Here is an 18,208-nt window from a genome sequence, read left to right as displayed (position 1 = left end):
TAAAATAAAATACTTTAAGAACAGTAACAACATTAAAGTAATTCTTTCATATATAAACTATAAAACCTTTAAAACAACAAGAGGAATAGAAATAGATAGAATAGTGTGCCCGAGTGTACCTTCAAGCAAGAGAACTCTCCTACCTTTACCAACAGGAAAATAGCCCTTGAACAATTACAATGCAGTAGTTAACCCTTTGAGTGAATAAGAATTCTTTGATAATCTAAGTGTCGTCAGATGTATGAGGACAGAGGAGAATGTGTAAAGAATAGGCCAGACTATTCGCTGTATGTGTGGGTAAAGAAAAAATAGCCGTAACCAGAGAGAGGGATCCAATGTAGTACTGTCTGGTCTGTCAAATGACCCAATAACTGGCATTTTATGATGGTGGTAGAAGTTAGATCATGAATGTGGGCAAGATTGTTGTATTACTGTATTGTCTTTTCTTTAGAGCCATCGGTTCATATGGGGAAAGGGTTAATGGGCAATTATACATGTGCATACAAACACGCACACACACACACACACACACATATATATATATATATATATATATACAAACACACCTTTTCGGTCATGTTCAGCTGTATGGGGAAGTGGTAGTAATCCTACCCTGGTGAGAGAGGTACACTATGTGTGTGCGTGTGTGTGTATATCTATTTAAATATTTCATCGTCATTTTTGACGGGTTGCGAAACAACAGTGTATATATAACTCATATATATATATATATATATATATGAGTGTGTATGTGTGCGTGTGTGTGTTATATTTTGATCGAATCCTGCCTTGGGCAAAAGTACGTATCACAAATTAAATTTCTTCCTAATATTCGACTTCTTCCAACGCTCGTCCACCACCAAAATGGAATCCCTGAATAGGAAACATCTACAACAACAAAATCCTGGTATCAACTTACAGACTGTGACAAACGTCTTTATTGACAACTCTTTGTACAAGTTACAAGATCACGAAAAATAGCAGTTTCAAAACGAGGTACATATTCACCGATGTTAAATGTCTGATTATTAATTGATAAAATAACAAAATGTAACCAAATTTGATAGCAAAATCAGGAGTGGTAAAGTGACGGAGCAAAATATCAGATATAAAATTGGGTTTGATGAGAGAGAAAATAAAAAACAATTAATAGACTTCACCCTTGGACGTGATCGCTGCAGCCATCCTCATCTCAGAAAAAACAATAACATCATTCTAGTACAACGAAAGGAAGAAAGAAAGAAAAAAAAAAGAACTTGAGCAAGTGACATGCCACGACCCAGAATGTGAACTTGGTAAATTGCTTGCGATCTAATGATAAGCGCCTGAGATTAAGAAGGGCTATCTTAATCTCAGGGATTATTCAAGCAGGAAATTAAGTCTGGAAAATGTTTTCCATGTCCTTAAAAACTCGCTCACTCTCTCTCTCTCTCTCTCTCTCTCTCTCTCTCTCATATAATTGTGTACCTGATATCAATACGGATAAATTATATCCTTAGTGATTCCAGTTTATATATATATATATATATATATACTGTATGTAAAGATATGTATATATATATATATATATATGCCGCTCATGAATGGCTGAGGCAAGGCATAGTGACATTGCCCTATCAAGCAGAACAATGCCCTAGAGACTGACCATATATACATATGATCAGCGCTCATGTTTCCCTCCACCGAAGCTAGGACCAATGAGGGGCAGGCAATGGCTGCAGATGACTCAGCAGATAAACCTATTGGCTTCCCCAAACACCCCTTCTTTGGTTCACAAGGATGGTGAGGTTGCAGCGATCAAAGGAACTAACGAGTTTGAGCGGGACACGAACCCCAGTCTGACGATTACCAGGCTGGGATGTTACAACATAGGCCACCACGTCACTGAAATTTCCAAAAGGGAAAACAACCTAAGTCTGGTCTCCTTGGAAACCATTATGCCCCTGTTGTCCTGGTAGCTATTCGACTGTTGTAGCTTAGTAAGGGTAGGAAAGTGTGTGGCTAGCAATATTATTTCAAAGCAACAACCTGAAGGTTCAAGCTCTCTGGAGACGCCCCTTCTCAGACAAAGAAAAGAATTTATGTATCTATATAATGTATTTATTTTAAATGGTGAAATTAGGGAATAGAGTATTTAGTAAGAACATTGCATGTCAGAAAAGAAGAATACGTGCAGAGACATGCAAGAGAAGGTTTACCGAAGTGAAGAATAAAGTGGGATAGAAAAAAGATGACCTCGTTATTTTATATTGTGCCTTTTTTAAATAATTTGAATTGGGAAGATTTCCTAACGATGGTTATGAAGACTTGAAGAATATTTAGAAAATTAATCACATCAACAAACGTATATTAAGAAGAAAAAGATTAATGATAAAATTGATGTATAGTAGGTAAATAAAAACAATGATAGAACGAAAATAATAAAATGGTATTTTAAAAGTTTAGAACTGGCATGTATATAAACGTGTGTGTGTGAATTATTTATATTAAAAGTTAAAGTAAAATGGCATTGAAGGGAAAGTGAAAAATAAGAATAAAAAGCTGTTCTCCGTAAATAAAATTGAGTGAAAAGGATAATGGACAGAAAAATATCAGTATAAAAGATACAAATAACGAGATGCTGTTGGACGTTAATGCAGTCCTTGGTCGATGGAATGAGTATTTTGAATATTATTACAATGTGGAGTATTAGAAGGCAGTTGTGTTATATACAACTCAAAGGGTTAACGTAAAGCTGGTTGAAGTGAATGTTGAAGATGTAAGAATGGCTATATAGAGATGGAAGAAACAATAGGCACTAATAGTTGACCGCAATTTGGATGCTGCATTAAGATTGGTGATATGAGTGAGTTTGCAAATGTGGATCATGTTTATGCAACTGTTGGAACTCTCTCTCTCTCTCTCTCTCTCTCTCTCTCTCTCTCTCCCCTCACATCCTAATAAATTAACACCAACTATTTCCTGTCCTATCTGAATTGGTACAAACACACATGAATCCCCTTTCCTCTCAATAAACAGCCGCTGTCCAACTTCTCAACCTAGTATTGAGCATTTGCGTCCGTAACTCTAGCTGGCAGTAATGAATAGAAAACGGAATTGGGCAAGTTGAGGTGATTAATGAATTAAAGAAAATGGAAACTGATTGATGAGGGGTGGAAAGTGATTAATGATGGACGGACGATGGATGGATCCTTTTTCTTCCCTAAAGTTCCCTTCAAATAGACTTTTATTTTGACGAGCTTGCCTTCCTTGATGACGGCTGGCTCTTCAATATAACCTTTTCTTATTTCTATTCTTTATGCATGATTTATATTACTTTAGGTACCAAGAGAGGAAAGGTTTTGAAACCTAAGAATAGTACAGTGGTAACGTGTTTGCCTAGCATTCGCATGGCGGCAGATCGATCCCAGCCCGGGACCCTGAGTTTAAGCGGTTTACTGGGGAGACCACTGCTGTAGTTGGGCACCGCAGTGAGGAGGGGGGTGTTGTGCTTGCCTGGCTGACGTTCTGGTGAGCATCAATTCTGATGAAACTAGAACTGAAACCAGGCACCTTTAACCTTTAAAGAAAATACAAGCCTCAATATTTCAGTGTTTAAATAATCGGTCCGTATCATTTGTGTATTAATACTGTACTGATTTAATAATATATAATTTAGTTACTTGTTCATTCCACGGGAGTTTTGGGCCTCGTTGTGAATCGATACCAATCGAACCAGGTTATAAACCATACTCCTTCACCCAGCGTGAGGAAATATACCTGAAAATAACTCTATGATGAACGTGGCGAGGCTCAGATAATAAAGGAATACTTCAGTGGCGACCAAACGAAAAAGAATATTGTGTCCATTGAACTCTTTCATTTTCTAATGTACTCATGAGTCCCAATGTCACTCCATTCTACATTTGTGCAACTCTTACTTCAACCAAAACGTGTCACCTCAGTCGACGCCCACAGTATGTGCCTCTGTCCCTCCAGTCGACACCTGTTTCCTGTCACTCCAGCAACGCTTGTGACCCTCTGGTCCTTCTGCCCCTCCAACCAACACCTTCCCTCTCTTCTATTCCAGTCGACACCTAGGTTCCTTTATCCCTCCAGTTGATACCAATGTCCATCCGTCATTTCAATCAAAACATTTGTCCCTTCGTCACTATAGTCGACACTTTTTTCCCTATATGCTAAGTCAACGCCTGTGCTCCTTTGTCACTACAGTCAGCACCTGTGTTCCTCTGTCACTCTAGTCGAAGCCTTTATGCTTCTGTCAATCTTGTTAACACCTGTGTCCATCTGTCACTCCAGTTGACACCTGTGTTCCATTTCTCTCCATTTGAAGCCTGTGTCCTGCTGTCACTCGAGTTGCCACCCATGCCCATCTTATCATTTGAGCTGAAAACGTTGTCCCTCTATCACTTTAGTCAACACCTGTGTCCTTCTGTCACTCCAGTAGACACCTGCGTCTCTCTTCCTCCTGTCGTCACCTGAGTCCCTTTGTCACTCAAGTCGAAAACATATGTCCCTCTGTCACTCAAGTCAACAACTATGTTTATATGTCACTCCAGTCAACACCTGTGTCCCTCTGTCACTAATGTCGACACCTGTGTTCTTCTGTCACTCCTGTCAACACCTATGTTCCTCTGTCACTCAAGTTGATGTATTGGTACCTGTGTTCTTGTTACTTCAGCTGACAGCTGTGTCCTCGGTCACTCCATTCCACACCAATATTCATCTGTCACTCCACTCGACATTTGTGTCCCTCTGTCACTCCAGTAAACACCTGCCTCCATCTGTCAGTCCAGTCGACATCTGTGTTCCTTTGTTATTCAAGATAAAACTTTTGCTCCTCTGCCTCTATAGTTAACTCGGTTCAAAAGCAATTCCTGGAACCAAGGGACACGTCTTCCGGACGTTTTATTTTACCCTGCAGCTTTATGCATATAATTATATGTTATTTTTCTCTTTTACTTTTCGTACTTTTGTTATTATTACCTTTCATAAAATGGGTAAAATAAGGTATAATATTTCAAAAGAACAAGCAGAAAAAAATAATTTAATTTAGATTTCTGCATAATATGCCATTATTTTCTGCATTCTTTGTTAGATCGCCTTTGTTACTTATCCTGTTTTATAATAAGAGGATTATTTTTTTTTCGTTGTCGTGGCAGGGTCTATCAGATATCTATTACAGTGGGTCACTGCAGTTTATATTTTTCTTCTATTTTCCTTTTATTCCTTGTGAGTACAGTGAATACCGTTGTCCTCACTTTGGATTAATTTTAACTTTTACGCAATATTTTCTTTTTAATGACGGCATAGATACATTCTATATATCAGATTTATTTTTCGCCAAAAAAAGATTTTGAGAAACTTTGATTTTATATTCCATCTATTAGATTTAATAATTTTCCAACTTAATTCCATCATATAGAGCCAGTTCATATTTTTGCCACTAAAATGCTCAGAATATCTTTGATTATATTTTACACCGATCAGTTTTTCCTCTTTCGTCTATATGAATTCGGAATTCAGCATTTTTAATGGAAATGTTAATGGGTAGCATTAAAAAAGGAACTATTATGCATCTTCATTCATTATCAAGCTTCTCTTTCCAAGAGCTTCATGCTTAATACAAAATGATTTTCCTTATTGCCTTTATCCTTCTAGCAATGTCCAGTTATCATATCCTAGACTCCTAAAACAACCGTTTCACTTCCTCACGTAACTTTTTAATCCAAGGTACCATTTCCCAGTTAATAACCCCTATGGTCTCTTATCATATTTTTTCTCCTCTTCCACTTTCTTGACCCTGCCCTTAGCCGACCGCAATTAGCAGCGGGCTGTGAAAAAAAGAGAAAAAACCTTAGTCAGCAGTTTCACAGGTGGAGGTGGTGAGGACACCGTGAGGAGCATTTAGCGAGGAAATTGTGTGGTTCCTTTGAGGAACAGTAAATGTTCTGGATCGTGAGGGCGGCGATGAGGTTATAAGACCGAAGAGAGAGAGAGAGAGAGAGAGAGAGAGAGAGAGAGAGAGAGAGACTCATATACTGTATAGGTTCCTCGGACCTATACCCTGCAATAGACTAGAAAGAGCTGCATTTGTTATTTATATATATATATATATATATATGTATGTATTTATATATATATAGATAGATATATAATATATATATATAAATATATTTATTTATATATATATACTGTATATATATATATATATTTATATATATATATATAAATATATATATATATATATATATATGTATATATATATGTATATGTATGTATATATATACATACAGTATATATATATATATATATATATCCAAATAAGCCATATATTTTTGATACATTAATGTCTTGATTCTCTTAATGACCTTGGGATCAGAGCCCCCGGCGAAATCACACAAAGACAATAGCTTCTGACCGGCCGGGAGTCGAACCCTGGTCCAGGAAACTTGTATGAACGGTGACTTACCACTTGACCACCAGCCGGTCAGAAGCTATTGTCTTCGTGTGATTTCGCCTGGGGCTCTGATCTCGAGGTCGTTAAGAGAATCCAAACATTAATGTATCAAAAATATATGGCTTATTTGAATATGAAAAGCACGTCTAAATGTGCAAAATTTATCATATATATATATATATATATATTATAGGTAACTAGGATAATTATATATATATATATATATATATATTATAGGTAACTAGGATAATATACATACATATATATATATATATATATATATGTATGTATGTATATTATTCTAATTACCTAGAATAGGTCAGACAATTCGTCTAATTTTTCAGTTGATTATTATTCTTGGGAACTTCCTAGTTATAAAAAAATTGACTGCGTTGAGAAAGAGGGTCAAATCTTTCTCTCCCAATCTCTCTGTACATCCGACTCCCCGTCATTTTCTCTCAATTTATCCTCGGGAAAATTCTGTAATGGGCTGTTAATGACATGCTAAAGATGATCTCTTTCTTTATGTCGGTCGATCTTTCTAGTTAGATCCTTTACCTGTGAAATCTCTCTCTCTCTCTCTCTCTCTCTCTCTCTCTCTCCGTGTTAGATTATGAATATGAACTTCCTGTTTTCAGAGGTATTCAATTTCCAAGAAGATGTCTAGAATTTAAAAATCTGACGAGAGGTCCTTTCTCTTTTCCACTCGATTTTTCTTGACTCTAAGAAGTTCTGGGGAATTCTTCGATGTTTGGAGAACCTGGCCGTGTGTTAGGAGAACTGGCAGGACCACGGAATTGTAAAAGAAACTATAGTCTTTTTTTTTTTTCTTTTAATGGAACACACCAGACGGGATAGCAATTCGCTGCAGCGGTAAGAAAACTTACTTTCAATTGTTACACGACTTTGGATTGATGTGTGTGAGAGAGAGAGAGAGAGAGAGAGAGAGAGAGGGGGAGAGAGAGAGAGAGAGAGAGAGAGAGTGAGTGAGTGAGTGAGTGAGTGAGTGTGTTACTGTGTGTTTGTGACAGTTTGTGTGTGATAGAGAGAGAGAGAGAGAGAGAGAGAGAGAGAGAGAGTGTTAGTGTTTGTGACAGTTTGTGTGCGTGAGAGAGAGAGAGAGAGAGAGAGAGAGAGAGTGTTACTGTTTGTGACAGTTTGTGTGCGTGAGAGAGAGAGAGAGAGAGAGAGAGAGAGAGACTATATGCCTATACAACAACAACAAATGCAGTCGTTTCTTGTCTACTGATCGGCAAAGGGCTCAGACATCTTCATCCATGTCTGGTGCTTGGCTATTTTCATCACCACGCTGACCAGTGTGGATTAGTGATGTGGGGGACTTGTCTGATCGCTCACAGCAAACCAACCTAGTATGGATTTCCCTACTAGTATAGCTTTGCTGGTCATGGAGGTACATAAACTCTTTTTATCACGTTAGAAAGGATATACATATACTGTATGTATATAGATATATATATATATATACACTGCATGTAAATAAATAAATGTATGCATACACCTTGTATATTTTTTTGTTTGTATGTTTACATACCTGTAAAGGCAATCTCCTTAATAGCGTCTACTGTGATTATTTAGTTTCTATAATTCTGTCCTTATTAAGGGATTACTGATTTATGATGGTTTTAAAAAATCACGATTAATTAATTTAACAAAAAATTTTTAAGGTTATAAAAAAATTGGAAAAAACGAAAACATTTCAAAATTTCTGACACCATTAGTATGAATTTATTCATGTTTCTAATAAGCCGTTCATGTCAACCAAATTCCCAGGAAAGAAGCCTTCGGTACTATGCAAAATAGATGCATTTGAAGGTAATTTATTTGAGTACCCTAAGGTATTCAACGAATGAGGTTGAAATATTGAATTATTTCTGTAATGAGTGTGTTTCCGTTTTTATCAAGGGAATCACAATTGTACACTTTTACATGTATTTTTTTTTTTATTCATGCATAAGCGCATACGTAAATGACATATAGATATATACATATATTACACATTTATTTATACGTTCATCTTTCCCCTTCACGTCAATAGGCGTAGGTGATGATGATGATGATTGTTTACGCACACATATATGTATGTGTGACTATACATATTTATGTATGATATATATATATATATATATATAAGTGTGTGTATGTATGTATGTATATATATATATATATATATATCTATATATATATATATATATATATAACATCTAATACGCCAGAAATACTCATTAATATAGAATTCTCTGTCAATTTATCACAGATCCATAAGGGAAATTTGTTTTATCTTTATAGAGGAAAAAGTAATTTTAGGAATCGGGGATTGTCCCGATGTGCAGAAAACTTCCTCGGCATTATTCCCCTTATATATCTACGTATATTCCTTATCAATACCTCAGTAGTACGTCACTCACTTCTTGAAAGATTCACACTTCACACTATAGCTATGGTCAGCAGCTCTTCTAGGAGAAGGGCACTCCAAAATCAAACCATTGTTCTTTATTCTTGTGTAGTGCAATAAGCTATCGTGTGTGTATATGTGAGCGCCGGCACGACTATTTGTCTACTTCAGATAAATTAGTTTTATTGCCTTCGCTAAAATAGAAGATTTTGCAATGAGTATGTTTTCACCCTTCTCTGGTTCTTTGATGATATATTTGTTTGTTTGTGAGCAACTTCACACCAAAACTACAGTTCCGATCTTGATCAAACATGGTAGTCATGTTGAGTATGACCCAAGGATGAATCGGTAACATTTTAAATAAAGTACATCACAGTACAAGTACGCTGCAGAAACTTTAGAAATAATCGCAATGTTCATTAATAAGCAAATATTACTTTTTTTTATGTTTATGGACAATATTATTCAAAATGTAGTGAACCTATTCTAACTCACTTATGACGTGTGGGATACTACCCAAGGACAATTCTATTAGGTTTTGAAGAATATGCATAGAAATACAAGTAAGCAGTGGAGTTAAGAGCAAAATAAGACAGCTTGGTGTGGCGAAGGCATACACTCTACTGAGTGCCCATCTAGTTGTAATTGATTTTATGAGACCCATTTTCCTGTCATACCTTCTCCCACTCGCAAAAAAAAAAAAAAAAAAAAAAATGCGTATTTGTCACGGGTGAACTCCCAACCCTCAAAGCGTCCCCATCTAGTTTTTTAAGGCAACCTGTCTTCTAAAAAGATTCCGTTGTGGGTAAGAGACGTCCCCATGTGTGGTGGTGTGGGTGGGGGTGTTGGCAGAAGGAGACGTGGGGGTGCCTGGAAAGACCCTGGAAGCGAGTGAGAGAATCTTGATCTCTGTGGGAAATTTTACATATGTCAACTGCTAAAAGGTCTTACCAAAACTATTCCCACTCGTTCTCCTTCCTACTTATAGCCTTTCAATTTCCCGGGATATTACCAATTTCCGGAATATATAAAATTTTATCTATAATGGCGATATTCCTTTTATTAGAGTTTTTATGATAATGGTAGTAAAAATGATGGTGATGATAATAATGAATTATTATTATCAATGTTTTTGTTGATGTACTTCCTTTTGTTCATATGATGATAATGATAATAATGAAAGAGCCTGTGATGATAAAAACGTTCTATCCTTATTTTATTGGTATCAACGATATTATTTTAGTCCGGCTTTTCCCAACTGAAAGAAATAGCAGTCCGTTAAGAATTCTTCACAGTGTGTCAATAGACATGACAAACAGGCATTCAAATTTATGCTTTTTGTCACCTGCTTTGTGTGTGTCTGTGTATATATATATATATATATATATATATATATTTATATATATATATACACACTGTATACAATAGTGTACGCGACCTGGCAAAAGTGACGTCTAAATATTTTGATAGAGATGCATTCACACGCACAACCATTTCATCAGGGTATGGCTACTCCCTCTCCCCTTGCCCGAGGGACGGGGAGAGTGTAACATGACCTTATATAAATATTCCTATGTAGAGCCAGATACACTTTATTATATAGGGTAGGTGTATATATCTTGAAAGGTGGGCATATATATTGAAAATGGATTATTTACAAAAATAGTTGTATCAAACAAACATATGAAAAAATGGCATGAAGTTATTATATGAAAATATATTTCTTACCCTATTTTATATTTTCTTAGTGGTTAACGAGAAATTAAGAGAGAAGGAAAGACAGAAATATTTTTACAGATGCAGTTGCCTTGGATTGATTTTATCCTTAGAATTAAAGTCAAGAGGAACCTGTAGAGTTAGGATAATGCACCCTTCGAGAATACAAAATTTATTGTCGGGCAATGCATGGAAATACATATTTCGTTGTCGTGGAACTTATAAAAATACAGTTTTTGTTGTTAGGCAGTGCATAGAAATACAGCTTTTGTTATTGGGCAATGCGTAAAATTACAGTTTTCATTGTCTGGCAACTTATAAAAATACATATTTTGTTGTGTAACGTATGAAAATACAGTTTTTGTTATGGGACAACTCATAAAGATACAGTTTTTGTTGTCGGGAAACTCATAAATATACAGTTTATCTTGTCGGGAAACCTATAAATATACAGTTTTTGTTGTCGGAAAACTCATAAGAACACAGTTTTCGTTGTCGGACACCTTATAAATATAATTTTCTTTGTCGGGCAATTTAAAAAAATTCTATTTTTGTTGTTAGGAAGCGTGTAAAAACAGTTTTTATTGTCGGGCAACTTATAAAAATATAGTTTTCGTTGTCGGACAATACATAAAAACAGCTTTTTCTGCCGATCAACTTATAAAATGCAATTTTGTTGTCGTGTAACATATATAAATACAGTTTTTGTTGTCGGGTAGCTTATATAGTTTTCATAGTCGGGTAACTCATGGAAATACTGATTTTGTTGTTTTGTGATGTATGAAAATACAGTTTTTGTTGTCGGGCAACTCTTAAAAATACAGTTTTCATTGTTGGGCAACTTATAAAAATACAGTATTTGTTGTAGGGCAATTCATAAAATTACAGTTTTTGTTGTCGGGCACTGCTTAAGAATTTATCAAAATACTGTTTTTTGTCAGGCAGCACATGAGAACAGTTTTCGTTGTCGGGCAACTTATGGAAATTCAGTTTTCGTTGTCGGGCAACTTATGAAAATTCAGTTTTCGTTGTCGGGCAACTTATGAAAATTCAGGTTTCGTTGTCGGGCAACTTATGGATATTCAGTTTCGTTGTCGGGCAACTTATGAAAATTCAGTTTTCGTTGTCATGCAACTTATGGAAATTCAGTTTCGTTGTCGGGCAACTTTAAGACATACAGTTTTGTTGTTGTTAGGCTATGCATAAAAGTAGTTTTCGTCGTCGGCCAACTTATGAAAATATCGTTTTTGTTGTCGGGCAATAAATAAAAACCCATATTTTTTTTGTCGGATTACATAAAAGAATATAGTTTTTGTTGTCGGGCAATGCATAAAAATATAGTTCTTGTTTTTGGATCACCCATAAAAATATACAGTTTTGTTGTCCGGCAATGCATAAAGATATACAGTATATAGTTTTCGTTGTTGGCAACGCATAAATATGTACAGTTTTTGCTATCGGGCAACGCATAAGAATATACGGTTTTCATTGTCGGGCAACACATAACAGTTTTTGTTGTCCGGCAATTAATAAAAATACAGCTTTCTCTGTCAGGTAACTCATAAAATTACAGGTTTTTGTGGTCAGGCAATGCATAAAAAACATTTTTTGTTCTCAGGAAACTTATAGAAGTATTCTTTGTTGGGCAATTTACAAAAAATACAGTTTTCGCTGTCGAGTAACTTATGATATGAAAATAAAGTTTTCTTTGTTGGGCAATTTATAAAAATACTGTTTTTATTGTTGGGCAATTTATAAAAATACTGTTTTTATTGTTGGGCAACGCATAAACAATTTTGTTATCTGGCAACTTTTAGAAATAAGGTTTTCTTTGTCGGGCAATTTATAAAGATACCGTTTTTAGTTGTCGGGCAACGCATAAAATCCGTTTTCTTTTACGGGCAACACATATTAATAGTTTTCGTTGTGGGGCAACGCATGAAAAATATGCAATTTGCCATGTCGGGCAATGAATAAAAATATAGTTTTCGTTGTCAGGCAACGCATGGAAGAAAAGTGGTGTTCAATTATCATAATCTAGACATCGTGACTATACCAATTATATGTACTTTTTATTTCAGACTTATGCTTTAGGAGAGAGAGAGAGAGAGAGAGAGAGAGAGAGAGAGAGAGAGAGAGAGAGAATATTTGCCTAGATTATTAATTTCTTTTTTTTATATAAATACGAAAAATTCCGATGCACATTATGTTTTTTTATTCTCTGCCTTTAGGATTCCTCGAAGAGATCCTCATTAAAGTTACAAATATTTGAGATCCTTTAATTTGATGGAGCTCTCTCCGGTCGTTCAAGATTTGGCTTTCTCTGAGTTCCATTAAAGGAAGGTTGTCTCAATCTATACATATACTCTCAATGTGTGCGTATACAGTATATATTGTATATTATACATACATACATATATATATATATATATATAATGTGTGTGTATGTATATATAAGCATATACTGTACATACTTATGTATTTATGAATATGTGTATCCTCTCATCTATATTACTATTGGAGAGCAGAAATCCATTGCAAATTTCATCCCTACTTTTCGTTTGTTGATAATATTTCCATTTTCATTCTTTAAAGAAAATATCTGTTGGCGTACTGTTCCAGTTCTTGTTTTCATCAACATATGTGCATATAATGAGAATGACAGACAATAGATTGACAAAACGAATAATAGGAGGTATCTAGAAATTGCATCGAAGCAAGGGAAGGAAGAGAAGACGATAGATTGACGAGCTAAGAAAATTTGCGGGAATAGATTAGCATTTTTAAGCAGACGTGAGTGGATGGCCATGTCTGAGGCCTTTGTCCTGAAGTAGACTAGCCATGGCTGATGATATATGTATATGTATATATATCCATCTATCTAAATATCTATCTATATATATATATATATATATATGTGTGTGTGTGTGGGTGTGGGTGTGGGTGTGTATTTATGTGTGTATATATATATATATATATATATATATATATATATATATACACACACACACACACACACTTTGAGAGAAAGGAGCAATGCTCCATAATATCTCACATGAAACTCGAAACTTAAAGTGCATATCTGTAGAAAATATTCTTTCATGAATATCAATTGGTTCTCCTCTCATCCCGTAGCAATCTATGTCACTTAATGTAGCTGGATTATACTTTCATTGGAAATATCCTGTTGAGTTTGAAGAGCAAATTGCCATTGAATAATCAATATTCTGTCTGAATAACCATGATTTCGCTCTCTCTCTCTCTCTCTCTCTCTCTCTCTCTCTCTCTCTGCTTATTTCTTCTTCTGGAAGGGACATGCCTGCATTAATTATATATTAAGTTTATTTAGATCAATAAGAGTTACACATCTTTAGTTGAGAGTCATTCTTCATTCTTAGATACAGCATAAGGAATTCATATTTATTTTAAATATTTAATATGGAGAGATACTTGGGCTAATTTGTTAATGGGTTAATATCCTCCGGAGTATATATATTGTAAAATGAATATTGGAGGTCGGTAAATAAAGAAATATTGGTAAGTAGGAATCTATTTAAGACAAAAAAAACTAACATTCACGATGACACATGACTACTTGGTTAAGAAGCCCAAAAGATTTGTATGAAGAAGCCAAATATTCATATTAAATCTCGGAAGTTTAACATAAAGTTTTGAAAATGAAGCCATGATCCAAAATCCTGATATTTACCGTAGATTAACTGATTCTCGGAAACCGGACTTGTTTAGATGATCTGGAGCTGAGCATAAAAGTCCGAAACTTGATTCAAAAGTCCTGAAGTACATACAGAAGCCATAGGCTCGGCTTGGAAGCCGAAGTTCGGTAATTGAAGCCCTTGGTTAAAAGGGTTGAAATACTGCGCACCAACAACGAAATGAAGTTAATTAATTTAGCAACAACGAGGCACCACAGCTTTAAAAATGAAATGCCGGCGAGAGACAGGTATCATTAACATTAACATCAGCCACATTAATGAAATGGAACGGTAGGAAATTAGGTCAACATAATTTCAGGAAAATCTTTCGATATCAGGTACAGTTTGGTACACACAGTTCATGTAGAAGCCAACATGTGTTTAAATGACTTTGTATATATATATATATATATATATATATATACTTTCTGAGTGCGGTTACATTAACGTGGTGAAAGGGTTTGCTTATCGACATGATTAGCAAAACTGTACTAGACAGGGCCACCCATACTAGGTTAGTTTACTCTGAGAGCTACCAGACGAAAATCACCCAACTTTACTAATCCGCAGTTGGCGAGTATGGTGATGAAAACTAGATAAACCCCAGACATGAATAAGGACATGACTAACGCCTTTGTCCTGCAGTGGAATAGAAACAGGTGTATTTGTTAATGTTGTATTTATATATACACTGTTAAAGAATCGTAATTTTAATCGGAAATTCTCCCTTAAAATATAGTTCTCAGCCGTATTTCAGTAAAATATAGGCGACCGTAATTTTAACCCTACTTTGTTAATATCTTTTACGGGTTGGTGACCGTTATATCACTCCTTTACGCCATCATATCCGATTTTGAAACGGTAAATGCCCGGCAACATTTATTCCAAGACTTTTACCGTATTTTACGGCAAGGTTTTAACTATATATATATTTATATATATATATATATATATATATATATATATATATATATAGATATGTATATATATATATATATATATACTGTATGTATATATATATATATATATATGTGTGTGTGTGTATATATATATATATATATATGTGTGTGTGTGTGTGTATGTGTGTGTGTGTGTGTGTATTAGATGTAGAAATATAAAGAATGGGTGCTAGACCTCGATGCTTATGGATTTTTAGACCCAAATAGTATTTTTCCTTTGTTTTTCATAAATAATGCTGATTTCTTAGCCGATAAGTTGTTTGTTATTTTCCACATGTTAGCAAGAAAAGGTCACTTTAGTACTTGTTGGAGAATTGGTAATATTACTCATCAAGTAATTACAACCCAATTTCCATAAATCCCATATTATCTAAATTTATGAACGTATTTTGGCTGAAGGTAATCATCTGTTCCTTAGTTTGCAATGTGGCTTTCGTAAAGGCCTTGGAGCATGTGAATCTCTTCTTACATTCTCCAATGCTGTACATGAATCCCTTAATTGTGGTCAGGAAGTTCGTATGATTCCCACTAATTTTAGTGGTGCCTTTGACAGCGTTAATTTTGAGGCCCTTGTTTTCAAACTCTAACATTTGGGAGTTGGTGGATCTTTTCTTAGCATGTTTACTGAATTTTTTAGTAATTTATTGCAAATAGTTATTGATGAACACCTTAGTGAGGATAGGAATGTGAAACCTGGTGTTCCTTAGGGTAGTGTTCTTGCCCCATTACATTTCATACTAAATACACATGACATGTGGTTTTGTCTAGGAAACAAGCTCGTTTCATAGGCGGATGATGTGATTGTAAGTAGGTCGAGGACAGTGGCTCCTCAACATCCAAACCTCAGTATTAATATTTTTTCTTGAACTCTATACAACTTTTGTAGGATTTTGGGTGTGCTTTTTATAGTGAATTTCCTTTTGAAAAACACACTCGGTCTGTTTCTTCTTCAGTTACACAAAAATTGGCTTATTGAGGAAGTCTTAATATTTTCGGTGATGAAGCGATTTTGAAGTGGTGTTTTAATCATTTTATTCTGCATTGTTTCGAATATTGTTCTGGCTGGTCTTTTTAAAACTGCGTAATCTCAATTTTAATTTGTTGGACAAGAAGTTGCGGTTTGTTATTTTTTTCTATTCCTTATCTAGATATTAAAATCTGGCACCGTCGTTCAGTTAGTTCTTTATGTATGCTGCATAAGATTTTTCATAATTCTGACCATCCTTTGCATTAAGATCTCCCAGACAGTACTATCGAGCACGTAATACTAGGTATACAGTTAATTTTAACAGTCATGCCTACTCTATCATAAGGCTCACTACTTAACAGTATTCTAGAAGTTTTATTCCAGCTATGACTGGAATATGGAATGATTTTCCTAATTACGCATTTGAATCGTTGGAAATTCAGAAGTTCACACATGCGGCGAATGTTTTTATCTTGAGCAGGCTGACATAAGTCCCTCTTCATAATTCATATGATTTAAGATTGTTATTGATCTTAAAATATTTCATATTAATTATTCATTACTTCTCATGTATTTTATTTATTTCCTTATATCTTTTCCTCACTGGGAAATTTTTCCCTGCTTTTTCAACTAGGATTATCGCTTGGATAATAATAATAATAATAATGATAATAATAATAATTATAATAATAATAATTATAATAATAATAATAATTATAATAATAATAATAATTATAATAATAATAATAATAATAATAATGTGGTCGGTCGCTTGGACATTGTACGACTAACGCAATGACCTGTTAATTGCCTCTGTCGTTGATGAATGATCTTTTTAAAAAAAAAACTTCGGAAGCATTAAGAGCTCCAAGAAGTACCAGTTCTCAAATTAAAAAGTAAAGTGCCAGTGTTTAGATCTCATTCCTAACTTATCCAGCAGCCTATGAAACAGTATTAGACGTGTTAGTCATTTAGCTAAATTACGAGAAAGGATATACATTATTCCATATGGTCAAGAAATTAAGCCCACTGCCACCGTATCTGCCACGACCGATGAGCGGACAGCATACTGTCACATGAAGCCCATTAGTCAACCAAAGTGTGACACACGGCCGTGAAACGCATATATAATATTAACTGACGATGTCATTACGTTATAGCTCAAATCTTATTAGTGTTAGAATGAGTCTCGCTAATCTTATTACCTGATAACATTTGAGTAATTTGAAGGACTGCATTATTAATGCCTGTGCTCGAAAGATTGATTTAAGTAAGAGATTAATGCGATTTCAAAACGACATCAATTCTTTCCCGACTTAGACGTGAAATTTCTGTATTCTCTTTTTTATTTGCGTCCATCTGTTGTCCCATCCTATGTACTTATCCTCACGGTAAGTAATACTGGTGTACTGAAGTCTTAGCTTGAAAACAGCCACTTCACTCACTTTTATTAACATAAAACTGTTCTTTATTTTTACTTTATAAGAACCCATGTTCATTTCCGTGTCAAGTATCTTGAGATGATTATCCTTATTGACTAAAAGTATCTTCTGTACATTCAACATTTTATGAGCTTAGTCTTATAATGACTATTTGTCATGGCTGATATATATATATATATATATATATATGAGCTGATATTCAATTTTTGGCCTCATTTAATACACCTGTATATGGGCACCGTTTGGGCGCCTTTAGTTGCACGAAGTGCACCAACACGGTACTCGATTTATTGCCATGTTTGCTGTAGCAAAGCCTCGTCAGTGATGGTAATGGCATTATTGATCTTTTGCAAGAGATCCGTGATGTCTCTTAGTTTTGTTTAATACACGATTTCTACAACATAATTCTATAGAAAGAAGTCCAGGAGAGGGATATATTATGAACGAGGTAGCCAGGGAATTGGGCCACCCCTTCCAATCCACTGGTCTGGATATTGTTGATGTAAAAGCACACGACCTTGCAATTTCCAAATGTAGG

This window comes from Palaemon carinicauda, chromosome 3 (assembly GCF_036898095.1).
Source record: "Palaemon carinicauda isolate YSFRI2023 chromosome 3, ASM3689809v2, whole genome shotgun sequence".
Taxonomy (NCBI): domain Eukaryota; kingdom Metazoa; phylum Arthropoda; class Malacostraca; order Decapoda; family Palaemonidae; genus Palaemon; species Palaemon carinicauda.
Note: the sequence above shows the minus strand (reverse complement) of the source record.